General features: G+C 37.1%; 1 protein-coding gene and 2 pseudogenes across 1 annotated transcript in view; all 3 read right to left on the bottom strand.

The window, feature by feature from the left end:
* Window positions 1-24,234, bottom strand: part of LOC105226328 (fork head domain-containing protein FD4) — a 79,035-nt gene that overhangs the window by 32,056 nt on the left and 22,745 nt on the right. The gene's annotated exons all lie outside the window — the stretch shown is intronic.
* Window positions 17,102-17,277, bottom strand: LOC125776971 (small nucleolar RNA U3; annotated as a pseudogene).
* LOC125776892 (small nucleolar RNA U3) lies at window positions 17,290-17,431 on the bottom strand (annotated as a pseudogene).

The raw sequence follows: 24,234 nt of genomic DNA, 5'->3' as shown, positions 1-24,234 counted from the left end.
CACCTTTAAGCCCATTAACTGAATACCCAATGAATTCAGTACCGTTAACTCCAGTTCATTTCTTAATAGGTATCCCTTACTAATCCCAGCGGAACCCACCTTAGAAGATGCACAGTTAAGTATCGCAAAAAGATGGTAAAAACTGAATATACTCCATCAACACTTCTGCAAATGATGGAAAGAAAAATAAGAAGAAAAAGAAGAAAGAACTCCATAAAAGATATAAGTGGAAATATCTTAACGACAGACGTCCACGATGTGGTAGTTATACGCCAAGAAACACTACCCCCAAATGAGTGAAGATGTGGTGGCATCGAAAAAACATATCTCGGTGCAGACAATAAAACAAGAGTAGTTGGCATACGTACCTCTCGGGAAACAATTACCCGTCCAATAACCAAAATAAACACTTTACCAAATAACTAATCTTATTTCCTTATAGTAATATGGCCCCTCAAACCAGTATGAAGCGAATTTGCAGCCGCCAAAGTAGCCCCACATTCACCGTGCGATCACTCAGCGTGACCCGAAGCATCAGCTCAATCTCCGACGAAGGGACTTTGGCAAGACCGCTATATCGCTTTAAAGCGACCCTTTCCGCCATTTGAGAGAAGCGAGGAAGTACCCATCGCACGCGGCGTACTATCAGCCGTTCAGCAAAACGCACACACAAACACGTCGGCTGTGGATTGTGCAAAAAAGATCATCGACTGGTAACATGTTCAATATTTACGCAACTGAACATTAACGAAAAGTTTGCCGCAGTCATTAAGTATAAGTTCTGCGTCAATTGCTTGGCTACCGACAGTCGTGATCAAAGTGAAACACGATGGCAAATGAAACAAAATACGAGCCATAAATAACCCGACCCGAAAGATTCATCAGCTCATCAATGCGAGAAAAATTAATCACATCAGGTTTTATTTAAAATTTGTATTATATTTATAAATAACCCTTAAGTTAAATAACAATTACTTGTGTACACACCCACACATAATTACCAATTGTATTTCTTAACCCATACACATCTTATATTTACTCAAATAAACAAATTTGTATTGATATTAAAATATAATAATTTTATTTCATTTGGCACACCGGCAAACACAACGTCGAGTGCCCCGACACCGACCACTTTGCGACAGTGTGAAAATGGATGAAATCGGATGATAACCCCGCTCACTTCCCATATAACGGTTTGGAACTTAGTGCCCAATTCACCTTTCTTCAACACATCTATAAACTATAATTTTAGTCATAAGTTGAGAAAATTTTAGGTATATATAGGTTATGTAGCTCTTATAATAAGAAAGTAACGGCGTTTCATATGGAGAGTACGTTGTACGTGACTTGGGGCACTCAGTGCCCATAATATTTCTTCATGTACGAGGGCTGTCCGATAAATAACCGACCTCAACGTGAAGCTAGCGGCACATCTGAAAAAAAAGTTTCTACTTCAAATTGTGCATATTATAATAGCTACTCGCCAAAATTTCAGCAATTTATCTTGCGCAATTATCTGTTGACAGTCGTTTTTGTGAGTCTATTTCGGTGATTTCTCCAAAATGGAAAAAATTGAATATCGAGCTGTAATTAAATTTTTATTTTTGAAACTCAATACGCCTTCACAAATCAAAGATGAGTTGGACTCTGTGTATGGTGACCAAGTAAAATTTTGGGCAGCTGAATTTAAACGTGGTCGCAGGAGCTTGGAAGATGATGAACGTCCTGGGCGTCCAAAAACTTTAACCACTAATGATAACATCGCTAAAGTTCATCAATTGGTACTAGACGACCGCCGGATTAAAGTTAGGGAAATCGCTGAGATTATGAAGATGTCAAAAGAAACTGTTTGTCACATATTAAACCAAGATTTGGGCATGAGAAAGCTGTCCGCGCGTTGGGTGCCGCGTTTGCTTACGCTAGACCACAAACGTGCGCGCATGAACATTTCCAGCGTTCTGTTGGCTCAGTTTAGAGGCAATAAGACCGAGTTTTGGCGCCGATTGATAACTGTAGACGAAACTTGGATTCATCATTATACGCCCGAAACAAAAATCCAATCTAAACAGTGGATTAAAAAAGGGGGAACCAGCCCCAAAAAAACCTAAAGCTGTGTATTCCGCTGGGAAAGTGATGGCGAGTGTTTTTTGGGACAGCCATGGAATTATTTTTATCGACTATCTTGAAAAAGGAAAAACTATAACAGGAGCATACTACGCATCATTATTGGACAAGCTAAAGGAAGAAATTTCGAAAAATCGGCCACATTTGCAAAAAAAGAAAGTCTTGTTCCACCAAGACAACGCACCATCTCACACCTCAACAGTCGCCATGGCGAAAATCCACGAATTGCGGTTCGAACTGCTTGAGCATCCACCTTATTCACCGGATCTAGCACCAAGCGACTTTTTTTTGTTTCCTCAACTTAAAACTGCGCTCGGCGGCCAGAGATTTTCGTCAAATGAGGAGGCAATCTCTTTCGTGAACTCGTATTTTGCAGACAAAGACGCCAAGTACTATTTGGAAGGGTTGCAGAGATGGGAACATCGCTTGAAGAAGTGTGTGGAGTTACAAGGAGACTATGTAGAAAAATAAAAACAAAAATCGCGTGCATCATGGTTAGGTCGGTTATTTATAGGACAGCCCTCGTATTTTGTATAGGGAAGCGTTATTTTCTAACGGTTTGGGTGATTATTGGGCATTTCTAATTACTTTCACGTAAAATTGTCAAGTGATTAGTTAATTTTTAGTTTTTAGAAACATAAGTTTTTGAAATTAGTGAAATATTAGTGATTTATTTGACCTAATTACGGCGATAATTGACAGAAGAAGAAGGGAAGAATATTTCAAATAATTTGAATGCTAATGATAGCGATGATGATGATGGTGGAAGAAATTTGGTGGTGACCACGAATATATACCCAGTGACCAATCGACCTTCGGAGATGATAATACTCAGCACATTAGGAATCCACTTTTCGAAGACAATATCCACACGAAGGTTGCTATAGATATGAATGATTTGTCAAATACGGTTAATGGTGGAGAAAATATTGTGGTCAGGGAAAAAACAATCAAACTGTATGGTGGTCAAAGCCAAGCCAAACTAAAAAATAGCGATCGGCACTGGCATTGAAAATGCGTAGACAACCAACGTCACAATGCACGGAAAGTTTTGAATCTAAAAAAGGGGCCTTCATACGCGTTTTCGCAGCGTTTCTTGCGAAAGATATTGCCCTTGACACGAAATATTGAATGCTAAAAGTTCATCAATCAGTTGCAAAAAAAATATATTGGCAAGACACAAATGGGGATGAACTATATGTTTTTATTGCAATAACTTTATACTCCGGTCTGAGAAGGCAAACTAAGTTAAAGCTAAAAATCTTTTTCGTTTTATACGCTTTAACGATTCCTGGACTCGCGCTGAGAAATTACAACACGATAAATCTGTGCCTATTTGTAATGCATGGACATTATTCTTGGCGAATGATACCATTCGTCCCAAGTAAAGAGTTGACAGTTGATGAGTAGTACTTTCAATAAGAAACTGATGCTGTTTCCATCTATGCCTTCCCTCTAACCCTGGAATATATGGCATACAAATATTTTCACTTGTTGACGCAAAAACCAACTATCCACTTGCAGGCGAAGTAAGTACATATGTACATATATTAATGAACTGCGGTAGTCTGGTATTGCGCGCAACCTTGTTATGCGAATCAGCAAACGATATTTAGACAGGGATGTGAATATCACGATGAAGATTTGCTTGTGCGGAATACCCCCTTGATAGGCACAATAAGGGGCAATAAGCCGCAACTGCCAAAATTATTTACATCCTCTGAAGAAGCAAGACAATTAGTGTGTTAGTATCAGTATTTTGTTTCTTAAATTTGCAATTAGTAAGCTTTCCAACACATTCGAAGAAAAATGTGCTAGTGCTTTCAACTGCTTATGCCAACGCAGATGTAAATCCTTAAAAAAACCGTTGGCCCATGGCATTACTTTATGAAATGCTGGATATTGCTGGACTATGCGGATCCTATATGGAACATAAATAAGTCTGAAAAGCGCAAAATATTTTGATGTTGGAGCTAGCGCAGAAGCGATTACAAAACCGATGCCAAAAAAAAAAAAAATATTCTACGAAATTGCAGACTTGATAAATTTCAAACGGATTCCTACAGTAGCAAGCTCACGTCTAGCAATGCAGGTAAGCTTTCCTAATTAATTTTATTTCAAAAGTAGTTCATTTTCAAATATTTTTCACCATTTTCTTTTCTTGCCACAGATCAATAACATACTTGGAAGTATCATATTGAACTTATCCGCCGCTATATTGTCTTTTTTTTCTTGAACTTCATTGTATATGAACTTTAGTTTCTTCACTTAGTTATTATAAAACAAGTAAGGAAGGGCTAAGTTCGGGTGTCACCGAACATTTTATACTCTCGCATGATAAAGTGATAATCGAGATTTCATTATCTGGGAGATTTACCGATATTTTCGGTCAAAAATTAGGTTAGGTTAGGTTAGGCACTGAGTTCTTCGAGTTCGATATCAGGGACCTTGAAAAGTTATAGTCCGATCACGACAATTTTTCCACAAGGGATACCTCTGCTCAAATGCAGTATTTGTATAAAGTTTCATTCCGCTATCATCATTGGTTCCTAATGTATATATCATACAGAGAAGGCATCATATGGAATTCAAAATATCGTTATATTGGAAAAAGGCGTCGTTGTGAACCGATTTCACCCATATTTCGTACATGGCATCAGGGTGTTAAGAAAATATTATATACCGAATTTCATTGAAATCGGTCGAGCAGTTCCTGAGATATGGTTTTTGGTCCATAAGTGGGCGACGCCACGCCCATTTTCAATTTTTAAAAACAGGCTGGGTGCAGCTTCCTTCTGCCATTTCTTCCGTAAAATTTAGTGTTTCTGACGTTTTCTGTTAGTCGGTTAACGCACTTTTAGTGATTTTTAACATAACCTTTGTATGGGAGGTGGGCGTGGTTATTATCCGATTTCTTCAATTTTTGAACTGTATGTGGAAATGTCTGAAGGAAACGACTCTATAGAGTTTGGTTGACATAGCTATAGTAGTGTCCGAGATATGTACAAAAAACTTAGCAGGGGGCGGGGCCACGCCCACTTTTCCAAAAAAATTACGTCCAAATATGCTCCTCCCTAATGCGATCCTTTGTGCCAAATTTCACTTTAATATCTTTATTTATGGCTTAGTTATGACACTTTATAGGATTTCGGTTTCCGCCATTTTGTGGGCGTGGCAGTGGGCCGATTTTGCCCATCTTCGAACTTAACCTTCTTATGGAGCCAAGAAATACGTGTACCAAGTTTCATCATGACATCTCAATTTTTACTCAAGTTACAGCTTGCACGGACGGACGGACGGACGGACGGACAGACATCTGGATTTCAACTCTACTCGTCACCCTGATCACTTTGGTATATATAACCCTATATCTGACTCTTTTAGTTTTAGGACTTACAAACAACCGTTATGTGAACAAAACTATAATACTCTCTTTAGCAACTTTGTTGCGAGAGTATAAAAATTATATTACAATTATATTTTCTACTTTGATTAGAGCTTAAATTATTTGCTTTCTATCTGATTCTATAGTCCCTTTCAACAGTTTTATTGATCTATTAAAATGTTCATTAATTACTATTTCTTTATTTGAAATTACAATTGCATTATGGTTATTTTCTTCAATAATGTTTCACAATGTATTTCCTGTCATCATCAACCCTAACTCCAAACATCCATTTGTAGGCTGTTCCCCATTATTCATCAAGTCGCTTTTCTTTCTTTCTTCCTTTGATATACGGTGTTAAAGATATGATTTTTTCTTGAATATATTTTATTTCATTATACAAACTTTCTTTATTTTTGAAAACTACTAAAAGCACAATTAATCAATAACTTAATATGCCAGAGCCATAAAATTTTACCATCGAGATGGTATGAGAGGGAGCCGGTGTAAAAGTTAATTGAATTGCAGAGATAATCCTTCCCCGACAATTGTATGTCTTTATGTCAAAAATAGGTTGAATCCGGTCAATATTTCTTTTAGTCCCCATATACCTAAAATAACGATTTTTGGACTTCCGGGTGACTTTGTACCGCATATAGCTAGCGTGCTTTACTCACAAAAGTATATCTTTGTGGCTAAAATAGATAAATTTTATCGAAAACTTTATTTACCCCCATATAACTAATATCAGGATTTTCGATTTCCGGCTAACGTTAATCTACAAGTATATGATTGGTTTTTTAGTAAGTGGCGTGGTAAAAGTATTGGTATTGGGAAACATATATAAAAAACGGATTCCCATTTACTACATACGGGGTGTGTTCAAAAAGTATCGCGAATTTTGTGTTTTTTTCAAAAATTATTTATTTATTCATGAATATCTATTTTGTCCCCTTCAAAGTAATCCCCATGAGATATTATACATTTGTGCCAACGGTTTTTCCAATCTTCGAAACACTTCAAAAAATCATTTTTTTTTATCTTCTTCAGCTCCTCCTTCGATACCGTCTTTATCTCGTTAAGAGAAGCGTAACGTCGTCCTTTCATGGGCCTCTTCAGTTTAGGGAACAAGAAAAAGTCACAGGGGGCCAGATCTGGGGAATACGGTGGCTGCGGCATCATTAGTGTGTTGTTTTTGGCCAAAAAGTCGCGCACAAGCAACGATGTGTGTGAGCAGGAGCGTTATCGTGGTGCAAAAGCCAATTTTTGTTCTTCCACAAATCCGGGCGTTTCTGGCGGATTGCTTTGCGAAAAATTGCGCATAACTTGCAGCTAATATTCCTTATTGACCGTTCTTCCCTGTGGCAAGACCTCATGATGCACCACGCCCCTGCAATCGAAGAAAACTGTCAGCAAAACTTTCGCTGTACTTTTTGAACACACCTCGTATAATGATTTTCGTTTTTCTAACAAACCTTATGCCGAATATGTCGGTCTATGTATTTGTTATACATAGTATAATCGTATGTAAAAGTAAAATTGTTGTGGTTTCGATCCTCTGGTTGACGTTTTATCCCGGTTGCAATAGAACTTAGCCCTTTCTTTCTTGTTCAATTTTCTTTCTTTCATTTGATTTTAAATGATAAATGTTTATGTTCTTTATTTCACTTGTATCCAATGAACTGCTCCTATATCGTCTTCATGTGAAATGGAAAATACACACCATTTTTCAAATTATTGCCAAATTTCTGACATCAGTTGTTTGTATATTTTTTATATATGGTTTATTAAAATCAATTAATAACTCATTTTGGCGTAATCCGTATATTTGAATTCTTTTGAACAAGACCTTTTTATTTAATAATTGATGTTTTTATTATTCCGTTTAAAGTATACAACTTAGTGCTTTCACCCTTAAGTAGTGGAATTAAAATTTGTTCAAAGTGAGATTTTTTCATTACCCTTATGATTTAGTCTGAGGCATAAAAATGTTAATATTATTTTTATTTTACGTTCCCAAGATTTCGGGGCTACTTTGTAAAAATTTCTTGAATCGTATTTGGTTCTTGTGGAAAACCTCTTCTTCTCATTGTGTCCAGGTCCATGTGATCTTAAGAAATTAGAATCATTTTGATTTGTTTGAAGCTCTCCTGAATAGTTTGGACGACTTTACCTCGATGGCTGTCTTGTTGATTCGATTGTTGTCCATAACAATTTATTTGACGTTCACCAAATTGTTATTGGACGATACTGCTGTTTAAAGAAATTAAATAGCTTTATATATTTTATTTATATATGCAAATGTTTTTGATGCTAATTGTTTTATTCACTGAATAAGCATCCCCGATAAAATTTCTCTCATCGTGTAACCATTTTCATAGTGCACTATTTTTTACCTCATTTCGCTATAGTATTTACTACCAGTAGCGAAACTTCTTTCGTGATCATGTTTTGATCTTTAGTGGGTCTGTAATGCTGCCTTATAGCGGGATTCTGTAACCAGTCTCGAGTCTCTATTTGCGACATTTTGAGGTGAAGTCTCAATTTGTGACTAGTTGCTATTCACTAAACAGTCTCTAGCGCTAGTCTCAAAATATTGCCTCAAAATTTGAGACCTGATAGTTAGCAGGCCACAAAACTAAAACTAAAAAAAAAAATAACTCTTGTCTGCCATTTTGAATAACTGAATAGAGATTATCATAGATATTAATCAACTCAAACACGAAAAGGTTAAAAATAAATCTATTTTACATAAATTTCGTAAATATTATGAAACAAAGTCAACATATATTTTTATTAATAATTATGTTTTTTGACTATGTTATAGAAAATTGTATATTTGTTATCGACATATTTATTTTCATTCAAGTGAAAAAACATCTCTGAATAATGAAATGTAATAAGTACTTAGTGACTGCCACTTACAGAATAGCAAAATCGTCTCAAAAATTGTCTCTAACTTAAAATCTCAAATTTAGAGACTTGAGACTGTATCGCAGTACAGAATCGCACGGTTAGTTTAGTTTTACAATTGCCCAAATATTGAGTTGGGTTTCTATTGATTATTTGCAACATTTTATACAGTTATCTGCGTTAAAGATGCCAAGTATGGAGTTACTATTTGTTCTGCATTTTTTTTTGCTTTTACTCGGTTTTTTATTTTACCCGGAAAATTATGATTTTTTTTTTGTATTTTTATACAAGCCTCCTTTATATATATATTTGTGCTTATGCTGTATCTTGCTGTTATTGTTCCGATTGCCATATCTCAATGAAACTTGGTGTGTGGGTTCCTCAGTATAAAGAAAAGTTTTCAAAGTTAAATTGTTGGACCTGAGAAGCACTACACTAACGTGGTAACATAATTGCAAGTCAAAAAAACTGAAAGCAACAAATGGACACTGTGTTTCAAACCAAATAATTAAAAATAAGTTTTGAAAAGTAGAAATAATGATAATTAAAAATAAAACATAGAAATGGCAAACTAACATAACTTAATAAAACTACCCAGGTTAGGAAACATCAACCTTCCAGATCTCAATCCTTATACAGATCACCTGCTTTAAAACCGAACGAAAAGTTAGCAAGTATGATAAGAAATGTTGTCACTTAAGTGCTAAACTCAGAAGGACGTGACATAATATAGAATATAATTAGGACTAACACAAAACAAATATCGGTAGTAGACCCAATCCTTGATGAAATAATATAAATAATTTATCAGAAATTGACAACATCCCGGACGTAGTGAGATCTCTAAGGGAATTTTCAGGCAAACCATCTGAGTCTAGTTCATGAAGAAAGAGTGTCCAAAGGATATTGCAAATTTACGAGCACACTAAAGGTACCCCTAACTATTTTGGAATCTTAAACGTCATAAGGAACAAGGCAATCTGACAATACCCCTCTCAATTGGAAAGCGATTACAATTTGTTTGACGATACATTGCGCTGACAAAAGATATTTAGGAACTCTAGAATACCAAATGACTGGACTAATTCAGGATCGACAATCAGTCCGTCCGATCACTTTCCGATTCTTACAGAAGAAAAGCCCTTGAAATATTACGACTATTGGATATGAAGGAACAAAGAGACTTTCCAGAGGCACTCCACTTATGCCTCAAGTCAGAAAACGTTTAACGTCTATAACCTTAAGCCACCACTACCACAAAAGAATTATACTAAACCACATCAATTCTTCCCGGAGTTGGCATATCTGCAATCGGCTCAATCATATAGATCCACTGAAATACACTCAATACCCCAAAAATACCTCCACAGTGTAAATCCTTTTATGAGATCACAGCAAAGCTCACAAACGCAAAACACAAAATTTGATTACCCTCCTAAGCAAACACAACAACAAAGCCCATATTATAATAAGCCTCCACGACCAACACCACCAAAACCTCAACCGAAACCGAAGCCAATGGATACCGATCTTAGCATAAGGACGAAGCAGTAACCCCGCAAATAGGTCGAATTTTCAATATGCAGTGAAAATACAGGAAAAATCTAACCTAACAAGCCCACCAACTAAACAACAAAGAAATCTTCATGTAACTACGCGCGAAGAGCGCGCCGAAAACCCTTATCCAGAAACGTATTACAATGAATATTCCTCTTCTTCTTTACTGGCGTAGACACCGCTTACGCGATTATAGCCGAGTCAACAACACCGCGCCAGTCGTTTCTCCTCTTCGCTACGTGGCGCCAATTGGATATTCCAACCCATTCGCGTTGCTTCCTTCTTCAGTCTGGAGAAAGCAGAACTAACGGCACGGGTGTTGAGACCGATGATATCAATATCATCGGCATATGCCAGCAGCTGTACACTCTTATAAAAGATTGTACATATCTGCTCGATTAAGTTCTGCGGCTCGAATAATTTTCTCCAGCAGCAAATTGAAAACGTCGCACGATAGGGAGTCGCCTTGTCTGAAACCTCGTTTGGTATCGAACGGCTCGGAGAAGTCCTTCCGGAGCTTTTCGTGTTGCTCAACGTCAGTTTACATAGCCGTATTAGTTTTGCGGGGATACCAAATTCAGACATCGCGGCATAAAGATAGCTGCTTTTCGTGCTGTCGAAAGCAGCTTTGAATTCGACAAATAGGTAATGAGTGTCGACTCTCCTTTCACGGGTTTTTTCCAAGATTTGGTGCATGGTGAATATCTGGTCGGTTGTTTATTTACCAGGTCTGAAGCCACACATGCTGATGCATGCTCTTTATCAGTTCTTCGCCGCCGTGTTTGAATATCTCGGCCGGCAATCCATCGGCCCCTGCCGCTTTGTTGTTTTTCAGGCGGGCAATTGCTATTCGAACTTCTTCATGGTCGGGCAATGGAACGTCTGCTCCATCGTCATCGATTGGGGTATCGGGTTCGCCTTCTCCCGGTGTTGTGCGTTCACTGCCATTCAGCAGGCTGGAGAAGTGTTCCCTCCATAATTTAAGTATGCTCTGGGCATCGGTGGCTAGATCACCTTGGGGGGTTTTACAAGAGTATGCTCCGGTCGGTAAGCCGCCGCACCTTCTCGTAGAATTTTCGAGCATTACCGCTGTCGACCAGCTTATCAAGCTCTTCGTACTCACGCATTTCGGACTCTTTCTTTTTCTGTCTACAAATGCGTCTCGATTCCCTCCTCAACTCTCGGTATCTATCCCATCCCGCACGTGTTGTGGTCGATCGTAATGTTGCGAGATAGGCAGCCTTTTTTCTCTCCGCTGCGACACGGCACTCCTCGTCGTACCAGCTGTTCTTTTGCACTTTCCGAAAACCAATGGTTTCGGTTGCAGCTGTACGTAAGGAGTTTGAAATGCCGTCCCACAGTTCCCTTATACCGAGTTGTTGACGAGTGCTCTCAGAAAGCAAGAATGCAAGCCGAGCAGAAAATCGTTCGGCTGTCTGTTGTGATTGCAGCTTCTCGCGTCGAACCTTCCTTGTGTTTGTTGGCGTGCGTTTTTTGCTGCAACAATATAGTAGTCCGAGTCGATGTTAGGACCTCGGAGCGCACGCACAACTAAAACACTGGAGGCGTGTCTTCCATCTATCACAACATGATCGATCTGGTTGGTGGTTTTTTGATCCGGAGACAGCCAGGTAGCTTGATGTATCTTCCTATGCTGGAATCTAGTACTACAAATAACCATATTTCGGGCCCCGGCGAAGTCGATCAGCCTCAACCCATTTGGTGATTTTTCCTCGTGGAGGCTGAATTTACCGACCGTAGTGCCAAAGATACCTTCTGTGCCCACCCTGGCGTTGAAGCCGCCAAGCACGATTTTGACATCGTGGCGGAAGCATCTCTCATAAGTGCGCTCCAAGCACTCATAAAAGGCATCTTTGGTCACATCGTCCTTCTCTTCCGTCGGGGCGTGGGCGCAAATCAGCGATATGTTGAAGAATCTCGCTTTGATGCGGATTGTGGCTAGACGTTCATTCTCCGGAGTGAATGATAGTACTCGGCGACGGAGTCTCTCTCCCACCACGAATCCAACACCAAACATGCGCTCCTTTATATGGCCACTGTAGTAGATGTCACAAGGACCTACTCGTCTCTGTTCTTGTCCCGTCCATCGCATTTCTTGGACGGCGGTGATGTCAGCCTTTATTTTCACGAGGACATCAACCAGCTGGGCAGCGGCACCTTCCCAATTAAGGGACCGGACATTCCAGGTGCATGCCCTCAATTCGTAGTCCTTATTTCCTTTGCCATGGTCGTCATCAAAAGGGGGGTCTCTCATCCGAGACTTCTTTTTTTTTCATCGGGGTGTTTTTTTACGTGGCGGGTCCCAAACCCAGCGCACAACCCTAAGTAGGGGATATTTCGCCTTCTCACTTAAGCTCACCTTCAAACGGATGTTCTTAGGTTACCCAGAGGATACTTGGTCAAAGACCGGAAGTCGTGAGCTGCTTGAGTCATATGTAAAAGAATCGTTTCTGGCCACTCCCAAGTGAATGACGATCAGAGAACTTTCCTCACTTGCGTGAACTTCTACACATGACTCCATCCTCCTGTCACTGTGTTGAAAATCCTGAATACCAAACTAACGAATACGATCATCAGAACAACAAGGTTTAAAATATTTTCGTTGCCTTACTTTAATTGTGGAACGTACAGTGGTGACATGATTCAAATTTTAATGGATATTGACTCTAACAAAAAACAACATACAGCCAGATTTGGCTAAAAAGAAAATCGAAAATGACAAGAACTTTTTCACACTCAAATTCAGTAGGTGGAAGAATAGAAATCACTCATCATACGTACGCCAACCTGTTTAATCTACCAGATATAAATATAAAGTTTTACCTTCTCTCTTCTCTCACATCTTTTCATGCAATACTTGGCAATGATACTCTTAAAGAACTATCCGCAATCATTCATACCAAAGATAATTTCATGACCATAAACAACTCATATCGAATAAAACTAAAACAACTATTGTCACAAGACGTAACTCACGTCATTATCAAAGATAACTATATGAGCAACTTCCAAAGTCCAATCACTTTCAAGAACATTAACGAAAACAGAGGAGAACTATGCAGAAAACGAGAAAGAGATGCTAGCGATTACTTGGTCACTTAAATCATTACGTAACTACTTATATGGCACAGCTAAAATTAAAATATTTACAGATCATCAACCCCTAACGTACGAATGAAGAAACAAAAATGACAATTCAATATTTAAAAGATAAACGGCTAGCTTAGAGGAATATGATCATGAAATCAGATACAAACCAGGCAGAACTGACGTAGTAGCCGACTGCTTATCCCGACCACCCGAACTCAACTCATTAACAATACTAACGCTCTGCGATGTAAGTTTAGGACACAATCTGATAGAGCAATGTATTTAAAAACCGAATATAGTTACTTACAGGAGAAGAGAATTCTATCAAAATAGCCCTTTCGACATACCGAAGACATATAATCAATAAATTACATTTATCTACTGATGACCTCATAACCTTTTAAAACGCCATTTAAACCCTTCTCTAACTAATGGAATACTTACTTCTGAAGACATAATTAGCCAAATCCAGAAATTGTATCAACAGTTGAGGGCTTAGAATCATACGAACAGCAAGTGAACATAGAAGAGCCCATAGAAATGCAATAGAAAATAAAAAACAGATCATCGAAATACTCTCCTTCCCCAAATGCAGTCTTAAATTTACAAAATAATCAAGGAATGTAGACTATTTTCAGAAAATAAGTATGAGAGACATCCAAAGAAACCAAAGGTAAAACCTACCCCAATTCCTGTATATCACGGACAAATTCTTCATATCGACATATTTATAGCAGAGAAAAAGTTAATACTAACAGCCATAGATAAATATTCCAAATACACTCAGGCAAAAATAATTAAATCCAGATCAACAGAAGCTATACGGGAAGGGCTCAGTTAAACACTCTTCACATTTGCAATACCAGAAACTGTTATTATTGACAACGAAAAATAACTAAATTCTCACTCCATACTTTTCATGCTAGAGGACCAATTAAGGATTAAAGTCTAAAGAACACCACCACACACAAGCAAAGCGAATGGACAAAATGAACGGTTTCACTCAACTCTTGCAAAAATTTTAAGATGCTTAAAGACCGAAGACATGGATAGAAATTTTGAATAATTACTAGATAGAGCAGTTTGTGAATACAATTTTACAATCCACTCCACAACTGAACAAAAACCACTTCAGACGCAAAGTTTACATAAACACCGAAAAAAATGAGAAAAAACAACATACAAAGACTGAAGCTCAAACACGAACAAGACTTGGAATTACATAATAAAAACAGATCGAGTTTCAAAGACTACTCCTCAGGGCAGACAGTTTACATATATAAAAACTAACAAAAGATATAGCACAAAATCGACTTCTCGTTACAAAAAAGAAATAGTTAACGAGAACAAATCATCAACAGCTAAAACGGAATCAGCAGAGTGGTTTACAAAAGTCTTATAAAGTGATAATAAAAAAAAATAATAATAAACAATAAATTTAAAATAAAACAAATCAACAAAATAAACAAAACCATACTTTCAACCCTTCTCAGTCAGGCAAAATATTATTCAAATGGTATAAATAAAAACATTAAAAAAATATCATTCGATTTCATAGGATCAGATTGGAAATGAATTGCAGGAAATCCTGATCATAGCGATTACAATATTTGGATAGAAAAGATAAATAAAGTTTTAGAAAATAGCAAGAAACAAGTTGTTATTAATAAATTAGCAAACGAAAAACTTAAGGAAATAATACAAAATATCAATAAAATATTGAAATTAGTAATAGAAGAAAGAGAAGTTGCAATCTATTTAATATTTCAAATTAAATATTGTACAAATTAGAAATAATAAAGGAAGAATTAATTAACATAGCTTATGCCATCCATTGGGCAAAATCGAATATAATAAATTCTTTACTTTTAGCAGACAAAGAAATTGAAATTACAAAATAATGTTTAAGAAATAAAAACATACCATTTATAAACGTAGACGAAGCTTTAGAGTTTGCCGAAATTAAAATTGCTTCCAATAGCGAAAACATAATTAATATAATAAGTCTGCCAACAAACGAAAAAAACGATCGTAGAAGTAAGGGCGATAGAGAAAAGACAATTAACCCAGGAGGGACTGACGTTACCGTGTGGTAACACAGAACATGAACACAGAACAGTTATCGGTGAATTGACGATCGTTGATTCATCAGTAGTTATAGATGCTCCCGCAGAGATTGATGAAACAGCAGACGTTGAATCTTTTTACGCGCTCTCTGATATTCCTCAGCTGTTTTCCTCTTCCTCGGTTGGCTGCCAGCTATCATTTCCAATTTCTCCTTTTCCCGCTCTGCTTTCTTCCGTGCTCGGTATTCACGATAATATTGTACTGTTTTCCCTCCTTTTAAAACACGGGCTACAATCTCAACAGAATTTATTTTTAATTTTTTGCTTACTAATAGAAATTAAATTTATCACAGCAATATTATGTATTTGTATATTGCTGTGATAAATTTATTTTCTATTAGTAAGAAAAAAAAATATTTATTAGTATAGTATACGATGTTAAAAAGCAAAAATTTAGAAATAAATTCTGTTGAGATTCGAACCAGTGTTCACATCGTGACATTCTAGGCGCTTACCACCAACACCACCATTGACACTTAGGTTGCGCTGACTTAAGTATGATTTGGCTATGCATGTAAGAAACATACGATGGTTCTAATAATTTTGTTTAAGTATAGAAATATACATACTTTGTAGAACATTCGCTTTCTAATAATTTTGTTTAAGTATAGAATATACATATACATTTGTAGAACATTTGCTTTCGCAATAAATTTATCACAGCAATATACATATACATAATATGTATATACATATACATAATATTGCTGTGATAAATTTAATTTCTATTAGTAAGAAAAATATTTTTTAGTTCAGTATACGACGTTAAAAAGCAAAAAATTAAAAAAAAAAATTAAAAATAAATCCTGTTGAGCAATATAACGGGTGATTTTTTTGAGGTTAGGATTTTCATGCATTAGTATTTGACAGATCACGTGGGATTTTAGACATGGTGTCAAAGAGAAAGATGCTCAGTATGCTTTGACATTTCATCATGAATAGACTTACTAACGAGCAACGCTTGCAAATCATTGAATTTTATTACCAAAATCAGTGTTCGGTTCGAAATGTGTTTATCGACAAATTTTGTTCAGCGATGAGGCTCATTTCTGGTTGAATGGCTACGTAAATAAGCAAAATTGCCGCATTTGGGGTGAAGAGCAACCAGAAGCCGTTCAAGAACTGCCCATGCATCCCGAAAAATGCACTGTTTGGTGTGGTTTGTACGCTGGTGGAATCATTGGACCGTATTTTTTCAAAGATGCTGTTGGACGCAACGTTACGGTGAATGGCGATCGCTATCGTTCGATGCTAACAAACTTTTTGTTGCCAAAAATGGAAGAACTGAACTTGGTTGACATGTGGTTTCAACAAGATGGCGCTACATGCCACACAGCTCGCGATTCTATGGCCATTTTGAGGGAAAACTTCGGACAACAATTCATCTCAAGAAATGGACCCGTAAGTTGGCCACCAAGATCATGCGATTTAACGCCTTTAGACTATTTTTTGTGGGGCTACGTCAAGTCTAAAGTCTACAGAAATAAGCCAGCAACTATTCCAGCTTTGGAAGACAACATTTCCGAAGAAATTCGGGCTATTCCGGCCGAAATGCTCGAAAAAGTTGCCCAAAATTGGACTTTCCGAATGGACCACCTAAGACGCAGCCGCGGTCAACATTTAAATGAAATTATCTTCAAAAAGTAAATGTCATGAACCAATCTAACGTTTCAAATAAAGAACCGATGAGATTTTGCAAATTTTATGCGTTTTTTTTTTTTAAAAAGTTATCAAGCTCTTAAAAAATCACCCTTTACATACATATACATAATATGTATAAACATATATATAATATTGCTGTGATCCCTTAGAAGTATAGTCTTAACTTCTTAACGGCCAACGCAGAGTATTTTCAACCAAAAGAAATTTATTCATTAAAATCACCACTCAGAAGTCGTTTTATCCCTTGTAAGCGAGCGATTTTCGAAGAAACATTTCTAATATGCCAAAAGACAAAATTAGAAATGAATTTCTTAAATCTCACGCTCCCAGATAAAACGATATACCTCGTCCTCGTGGGTCGATTTCCAAAAGCACAGAAATGATTCTGTGAATTTATTCATTAAAATCGCCACTCAGAAGTCGTTTTATCCCTTGTTTTATCCCTTGTAAGCGAGCGATTTTCTTAAATCTCACGCTCCCAGATAAAACGATATGCCTCGTCCTCGTGGGTCGATTTCAAAAACCACAGAAATGATTCTGTGTGATTCTAAAAGGCCAACGCAGAGTATTTCAATTAAAAGTCACACAAAATAGTTGAGAATTCGCAGAAAGGCAAACGAAAGAAAAAGAAGTATTACTTCAATAATGCACAAGCATACAAACATACATATGCGCACACATGTGAATATGTCACCAACCAAAAATTGAAACATTGTTCTACAAAAACAACAACAGCATAAGCATGGCAACATTGTGTTGTGTTATTGTGTCGGCCGAGCTGTGCCGAAAGAAACGAGCAAACGATCGCCGATTGTCACCGCTTCGCTTGCTGCTCGCACATCTTCGCAGACAAGGTTGCGTTACATTCATATGGATGGAGCGAGGTTGCGCAACCTTGCGTTACTTTTATATGGAAGGTTGCGCAACCAGAATCTATCGCAACCTTTTCCGGCGTCGTATAAGAAGTATATCTTCAAAAAAATTAAAAATAAATTCTGTTGAGCTTCGAACCAGTGTTCACATCGTGACATTCTAGGCGCTTACCACCAACACCACCATTGACACTTAGGTTGCGCTGACTTAAGTATGATTTGGTTATGCATGCAAGAAACATACGATGGTTCTAATAATTTGGTTTAAGTATAGAATATACATATACATTTGTAGAACATTTGCTTTCGCAATAAATTTATCACAGCAATATACATATACATACACCCCTATTCTGTGCATTTGACAAATTAATAAAATATTGACAATTAACTGAAATATTTATCAAGCGAGAAATATTTAGGTATTCTGTGACAATCCTGATAAGAGTAAAAGCTTCAATTCGCAAAGCTTCTCCCCACACGTGTGGTGAACAAAATAATGTAAATAACAACAGCTGATTTCTATTCAAATTATATTGATAGCAGTTAATTGCTCCTATGATGCTTTTTATTCCAAATTTTCTAAATAATCTGGAATATATTTCAAATAAATTTACTTAAATTAGTATGTTATTAATACTTTCCCCGATTTTATAAAATTTTCTTCCTCACTTTCACAATAAGTTTTGCTACAGCCCGCACACTTCTCGAAATGGACGACTGACTCATGGGCACGTCAACTTGCCTTGTTACCTACACATTACTGGTATGAGCCGTGTCCAAAGAAGTTCAAAGCTGCTAGAACTCTTACAGTTAAAGGTAGTGACGGCAAATTTCACAAGTTAATCGAAAAGAACTCAAAGAAAATGGATTGCTATCATCATGTAAACATTTTAAATGCCGCGCGCGATTCCCATTCTCACAATTTTCATCTTCGTTTAACAATAATAACATATCTTCCATTTTCACAACAAGATGCACAAACAGATATTTAATTCATAACGAGCACTGTCAAGAGCATATGACATCTTAACAACTTATAAAGAAAAGAGCTTTTTATTTCAGACACAGAATACGAAATGCTTGATAAATTTCAAATTTTGACAAATTATAAATATGTTGAATTTGTCAAGTGCACAGAATAGGGGAGATAATATGTATATACATATACATAATATTGCTGTGATAAATTTAATTTCTATTAGTAAGAAAAATATTTATTAGTATAGTATACGATGTTAAAAAGCAAAAATTTAAAAATTAATTCTGTTGAGATTCGAACTAGCGTTCACATCGTGACATTCTAGGCGCTTAACACCAACACCACCATTGACCCTTAGGTTGCGCTGACTTAAGTATGATTTGGTTATGCAGACAAGGTTGCGTTACATTCATATGGATGGAGCGAGGTTGCGCAACCTTGCGTTACATTTATATGGAAGGTTGCGCAACCAGCTTTTATTAGAAGCTTAAAGCTCCAAATTTGAAATTCGCAACGATTGCTGTTCAGTTGTTAAACGCAATTTGTTGTGAGAGGTCGTTCAGAAGTGCATTTTTATTTACGGAGCAAAAAGTTACAAAATGGCATCTGGGAGAAAGTAAGTTTCATTGCTATGTATTTATTTGTAAATATATTCCATAAATAATCACAAAATCTGAAGTCAAATTACCACATTTCACCCTCAGTAATTAGTTTTAAAGATTTATGCACTTTTTGTCTTATTTTTTGGTGGTTTAATAAATGTGTTACCATATGGTCACGTCAGGACCTACAGGGTACAGGTTTGCAATGAGTTTCAAATCAATTTTGAGAAAAATTTTGAGTAATTCGCCATTTTGTTGTAGAAAATTCACGCTAAAAGATATTGCAGACTATTTGGATGAGTTAGACGACGATTACACATCATTTGGCCAACAAATAGACGGAATTTATATTGAGCCACCTAATGAAGATGGAGAACTAAGTGGCGAAGACGATGCTAACGAAGATGACGGTGGAATTATTGACAATGTGTGTCGAAATCAATTGAACGAAGGGTGTGAACTTGTGTTTAAAAATGGTGCGCATGTAGATTCTGCTTCAATGGTGGACTCATATGACGTAGAGGGAAATATTGAAGCAGCTCTAGCTATGTATGTATGCTAGTATGTGTAATCAATCTGCCCACAGTCCATAAGCGCACAGACCACCAAGGAAAGTACAGAAGGAAAACAACGACAGCTATCAGATGAAAATATTCCCATAGCGCCTGTATCCAGCAGGTTAAGAAGAGTAGAAGGTACCCCGTCTGAAAAACCTCTCCCGTTAGCAAATAAAGACACTGTGTTTAATTGGTCAAAGGATTGGAGAAATGATCCAATGCCTTTATTTCCGGAAGCAAACTACAATGATTGTCGTGGCTTGCAGCCTCACGAGTTGTTTGAATTTTTTTTTGATGACGCTTTATTAGAGAATATCGTGCAATGTTCATCATTGTATGCCACAAAGAAATTTGAAAAACCTGTGTTGAATATCAATATTCGTGGTGAGTTAGTAACTGTATACACCTTTTCCTCTTGACCTTTAATACATATTTACATTTTTACAGAATTGCGTAGATTCATTGGTATACTTTTAATAACCGGCTACAACACCGCTGCTAATGTGAAGATGTATTGGAACAGCTCAGAGGACTTACGCAACGAACTAATTGTACAAGCAATGCGTCGAGACCGTTTTAAAGAAATTTGTAGGTGCTTACATTTTGAACCTAACCTGGTTGCGCCTAATGATAATGAAGACAAATTTTGGAAGTTGAGACCTATGACAGACCATTTAAAGGCCAATATGTTGAAGCACTTCTATCCATGCCAACAACTGTCTTTCGATGAGAGTATGATTGCGTACTACGGTCGCCACGGATGCCAGCAGTTTCTAAAAAGCAAACCTATCCGTTTCGGCTACAAAGTTTGGTCTTTATGCACTCCGTCCGGATACCTAGTCAATTTCGACATATACCAAGGAAGAAATCCACGTTCAAACACGGAATACGAACAGTGCTTTGGAAAGTGTGCAGCACCTCTCATAAACATGATAAATGATTTTTACGAAAACACAAGGAGTTTATCATTTTCTTTCTATTTCGCCAACCTTTTTACAAGTTTTCCATTACTGACATATCTGAAGTTGATGGGGTGCAATGGAACAGGAACGGTTAGAGAAAATCGTATTCCTTCCAGCTGCCCTTTGAAAACAAAAGTGGCAATGAAAATGTTTAATAGAAGTTCATTCGAAACTGCTACAATAGAAAATATTGGAATAAAGCTAACTAAGTGGGTTGATAACTCCGTTGTGTGTGCCGCTTCAACTTGTTACGGTAGCTCGCCAATTTCATCAGCTTCGCGATACTGCAAAAAAGCTGGGAAAAAGATAGCCATTCCACGTCCATGCGTGATAACGGAGTATAATAAATACATGTGCGGTGTTGATCAAAACGCAAATATGTACCGAATAGCATACCGGGGAAAGATGTGGTGGTCTTCAATATTTACTTGGCTTATTGACGTTGCAGAATTCGAAGAAGCTTTCGCAATCAGAGTTTAGATGTGAAATTGCAGTATTTTATTCGCTTTTAGTCGCTGCTTAGGTGAAACTTGTAAAAGTGTTGTGAGAACTCGATGCATTAAATGCAATGTAGGTTTATGCGTCAAGTGCTTCGCTCAGTACCATATTGACAACGAAAACCAAAAATAAATATGTTTTTTAACTATTTCAATAAAGTTCATTATTTAATTCACATTACTTGGCTTAATTAACTTATTTTCTTATAGCACATTACATTTTTAAGGTAAATGTAAACCTGTACGCTGTAGGTCCTAGCGTTACCATATGGTCACAGGTCATTGTACCGTTATCTGATAAAGTATGACCACAAAAATTAATTTTCTTAATACATTCTAACAACATTAACAAGCCCTCAAAATTTCACCTTCCTACTAAAAAAAAATAGTTATCGGCCCTGCTGGGTTAATAAATAAAATTGAGTACAAAACAATTCTATTAGTATAGGAAAATAAAATTTATGCAAAAATCCACAATTGCAAATCGTTTAATAATTTGTCTATTTGTCCAAGGAGTATAATGGTTGACATTACGAATGACACTTGCATAGCACATCTGTTAAAGAATCGAACAAATAACAAACAATATAATATTTGTAAATGAGTTTAATGGATATGTTAAATTTGAAAAGGAAAATATAAAATTAAATGAATCATATTTGATCAAACATTGTAATACGTAGGGTTACCATATTCCTTGATTTTGACCTTCTCACTGATTCCCTGATTTTCGTGAAAGTTCCCTGATTTTCTCTGCACTGTTTCCTTAGTTTCCACCTCAATCGGCGATTTTTTTTAATTATTTTTTTTTTTTGAGCGAGCGCTGAAAAAATGTGAGCATCACAGCGTTTTAGTCTACTTGAGCGTTTTGAATTTGCGCGCCACGCGTATAATGCATTTACTTGAACCATATCATTCATGGTTGCGTTCCAAAAATCGACCGAGTTCAACTCGCGGACGTTTTTTTCCGTACAAAATATATCAGCAGCATTTTAGGAAGATTACTAATAATGAAATAGAAAACCTTGTAAATGAGAAAAGGCGAACTAGACGTGAATGGCAGTTAAATCGCTCTCCTTCAACTCTGCTTCAACTGAAATCTGCTGTATGTAAGTTAAAAAAGCGCTGTGAGGAAGAACGCAACACTGAAAAATTTTGTGTCCAAATTCTAGCAAGCAAAACTCCCTTTGGAAAGCCCAAAAGTCTTTCAAGCCACCAGTAGATTCCACCATATCTCTAAGACAGATGAGGAAAAGACAAATTGCTTAGCTAATAACCTAGAAAAGGTATTTCAACCCAATTGCCCAAAGAACAACTTTAAGTTGCTAACCTTCCCCAATACCGCTAACGAGGCGCTTATGTATATTAGAGCTAAATCCGGAAAAGGCATCAGGACACGATAATATTACTCCAAAAATGATAACTGAGTTTCCAAATGTTGCTATAAAAGTACTCTTCTTGATCTTGAAGGGGTTAATGCAATTCTTGGTTTCGGATACTATCCAACTTCTTGGCAAAAGTCGCAGATCATCATGATAGATAAACCTGGTAAAGACCTAATACAGCCGTTTTCCTACAGACCAATATGTCTCTTATCCTGTATTTCTAAAATATTTGAAAAAGTCCTCTTATCAAGGATGACTCCTTTCCTCCACGAAACTAATATAATATCAACGCACCAGTTTGGTTTTCGTGCTCAACATGGCACTGTAGAGCAAGTAAATAGAATAACGAACGAAATCAGGAAAGAATTCAGGCATAGAGAGTGCTGTTCAGCTATTTTTCTAGATTTAGCACAGCCGTTCGATAAGGTCTGGCATGAAGGCCTTTTATGGAAATTCAAAAAAGGCTTTACAAATTGCATAAAACTTTGGAGTCATATTTAAGTAACAGGAAATTTACAGTTTAAGTAGCAGACTTCATATCAGAAGAACGAGTAATAAGGGCTGGTGTACCTCAGTGTAGCGCGCTAGGCTCAACTCTGTACATAATATATACAGCACATACTCCAACAGCTACTAACGTATTGACATCCACTTTCGCGGATGACACAGCTCTCGTTAGCAGTAACAAATGCCCCATCAGAGTAGCAGAAGTCATCTGTATTGATTGTAAAGTCTGTAATCATAACTGTAATTGTAAATAACGGGTGATTTTTTTGAGGTTAGGATTTTCATGCATTAGTATTTGACAGATCACGTGGGATTTCAGACATGGTGTCAAAGAGAAAGATGCTCAGTATGCTTTGACATTTCATCATGAATAGACTTACTAACGAGCAACGCTTGCAAATCATTGAATTTTATTACCAAAATCAGTGTTCGGTTCGAAATGTGTTTCGCGCGCGTGTTTTGTTCAGCGATGAGGCTCATTTCTGGTTGAATGGCTACGTAAATAAGCAAAATTGCCGCATTTGGGGTGAAGAGCAACCAGAAGCCGTTCAAGAACTGCCCATGCATCCCGAAAAATGCACTGTTTGGTGTGGTTTGTACGCTGGTGGAATCATTGGACCGTATTTTTTCAAAGATGCTGTTGGACGCAACGTTACGGTGAATGGCGATCGCTATCGTTCGATGCTAACAAACTTTTTGTTGCCAAAAATGGAAGAACTGAACTTGGTTGACATGTGGTTTCAACAAGATGGCGCTACATGCCACACAGCTCGCGATTCTATGGCCATTTTGAGGGAAAACTTCGGACAACAATTCATCTCAAGAAATGGACCCGTAAGTTGGCCACCAAGATCATGCGATTTAACGCCTTTAGACTATTTTTTGTGGGGCTACGTCAAGTCTAAAGTCTACAGAAATAAGCCAGCAACTATTCCAGCTTTGGAAGACAACATTTCCGAAGAAATTCGGGCTATTCCGGCCGAAATGCT

Source organism: Bactrocera dorsalis, chromosome 2 (genome assembly GCF_023373825.1).
Source record: "Bactrocera dorsalis isolate Fly_Bdor chromosome 2, ASM2337382v1, whole genome shotgun sequence".
Taxonomy (NCBI): domain Eukaryota; kingdom Metazoa; phylum Arthropoda; class Insecta; order Diptera; family Tephritidae; genus Bactrocera; species Bactrocera dorsalis.
The sequence above is the reverse complement of the archived record's forward strand: the minus strand, read 5'-3'. Positions and strand labels throughout refer to the sequence as shown.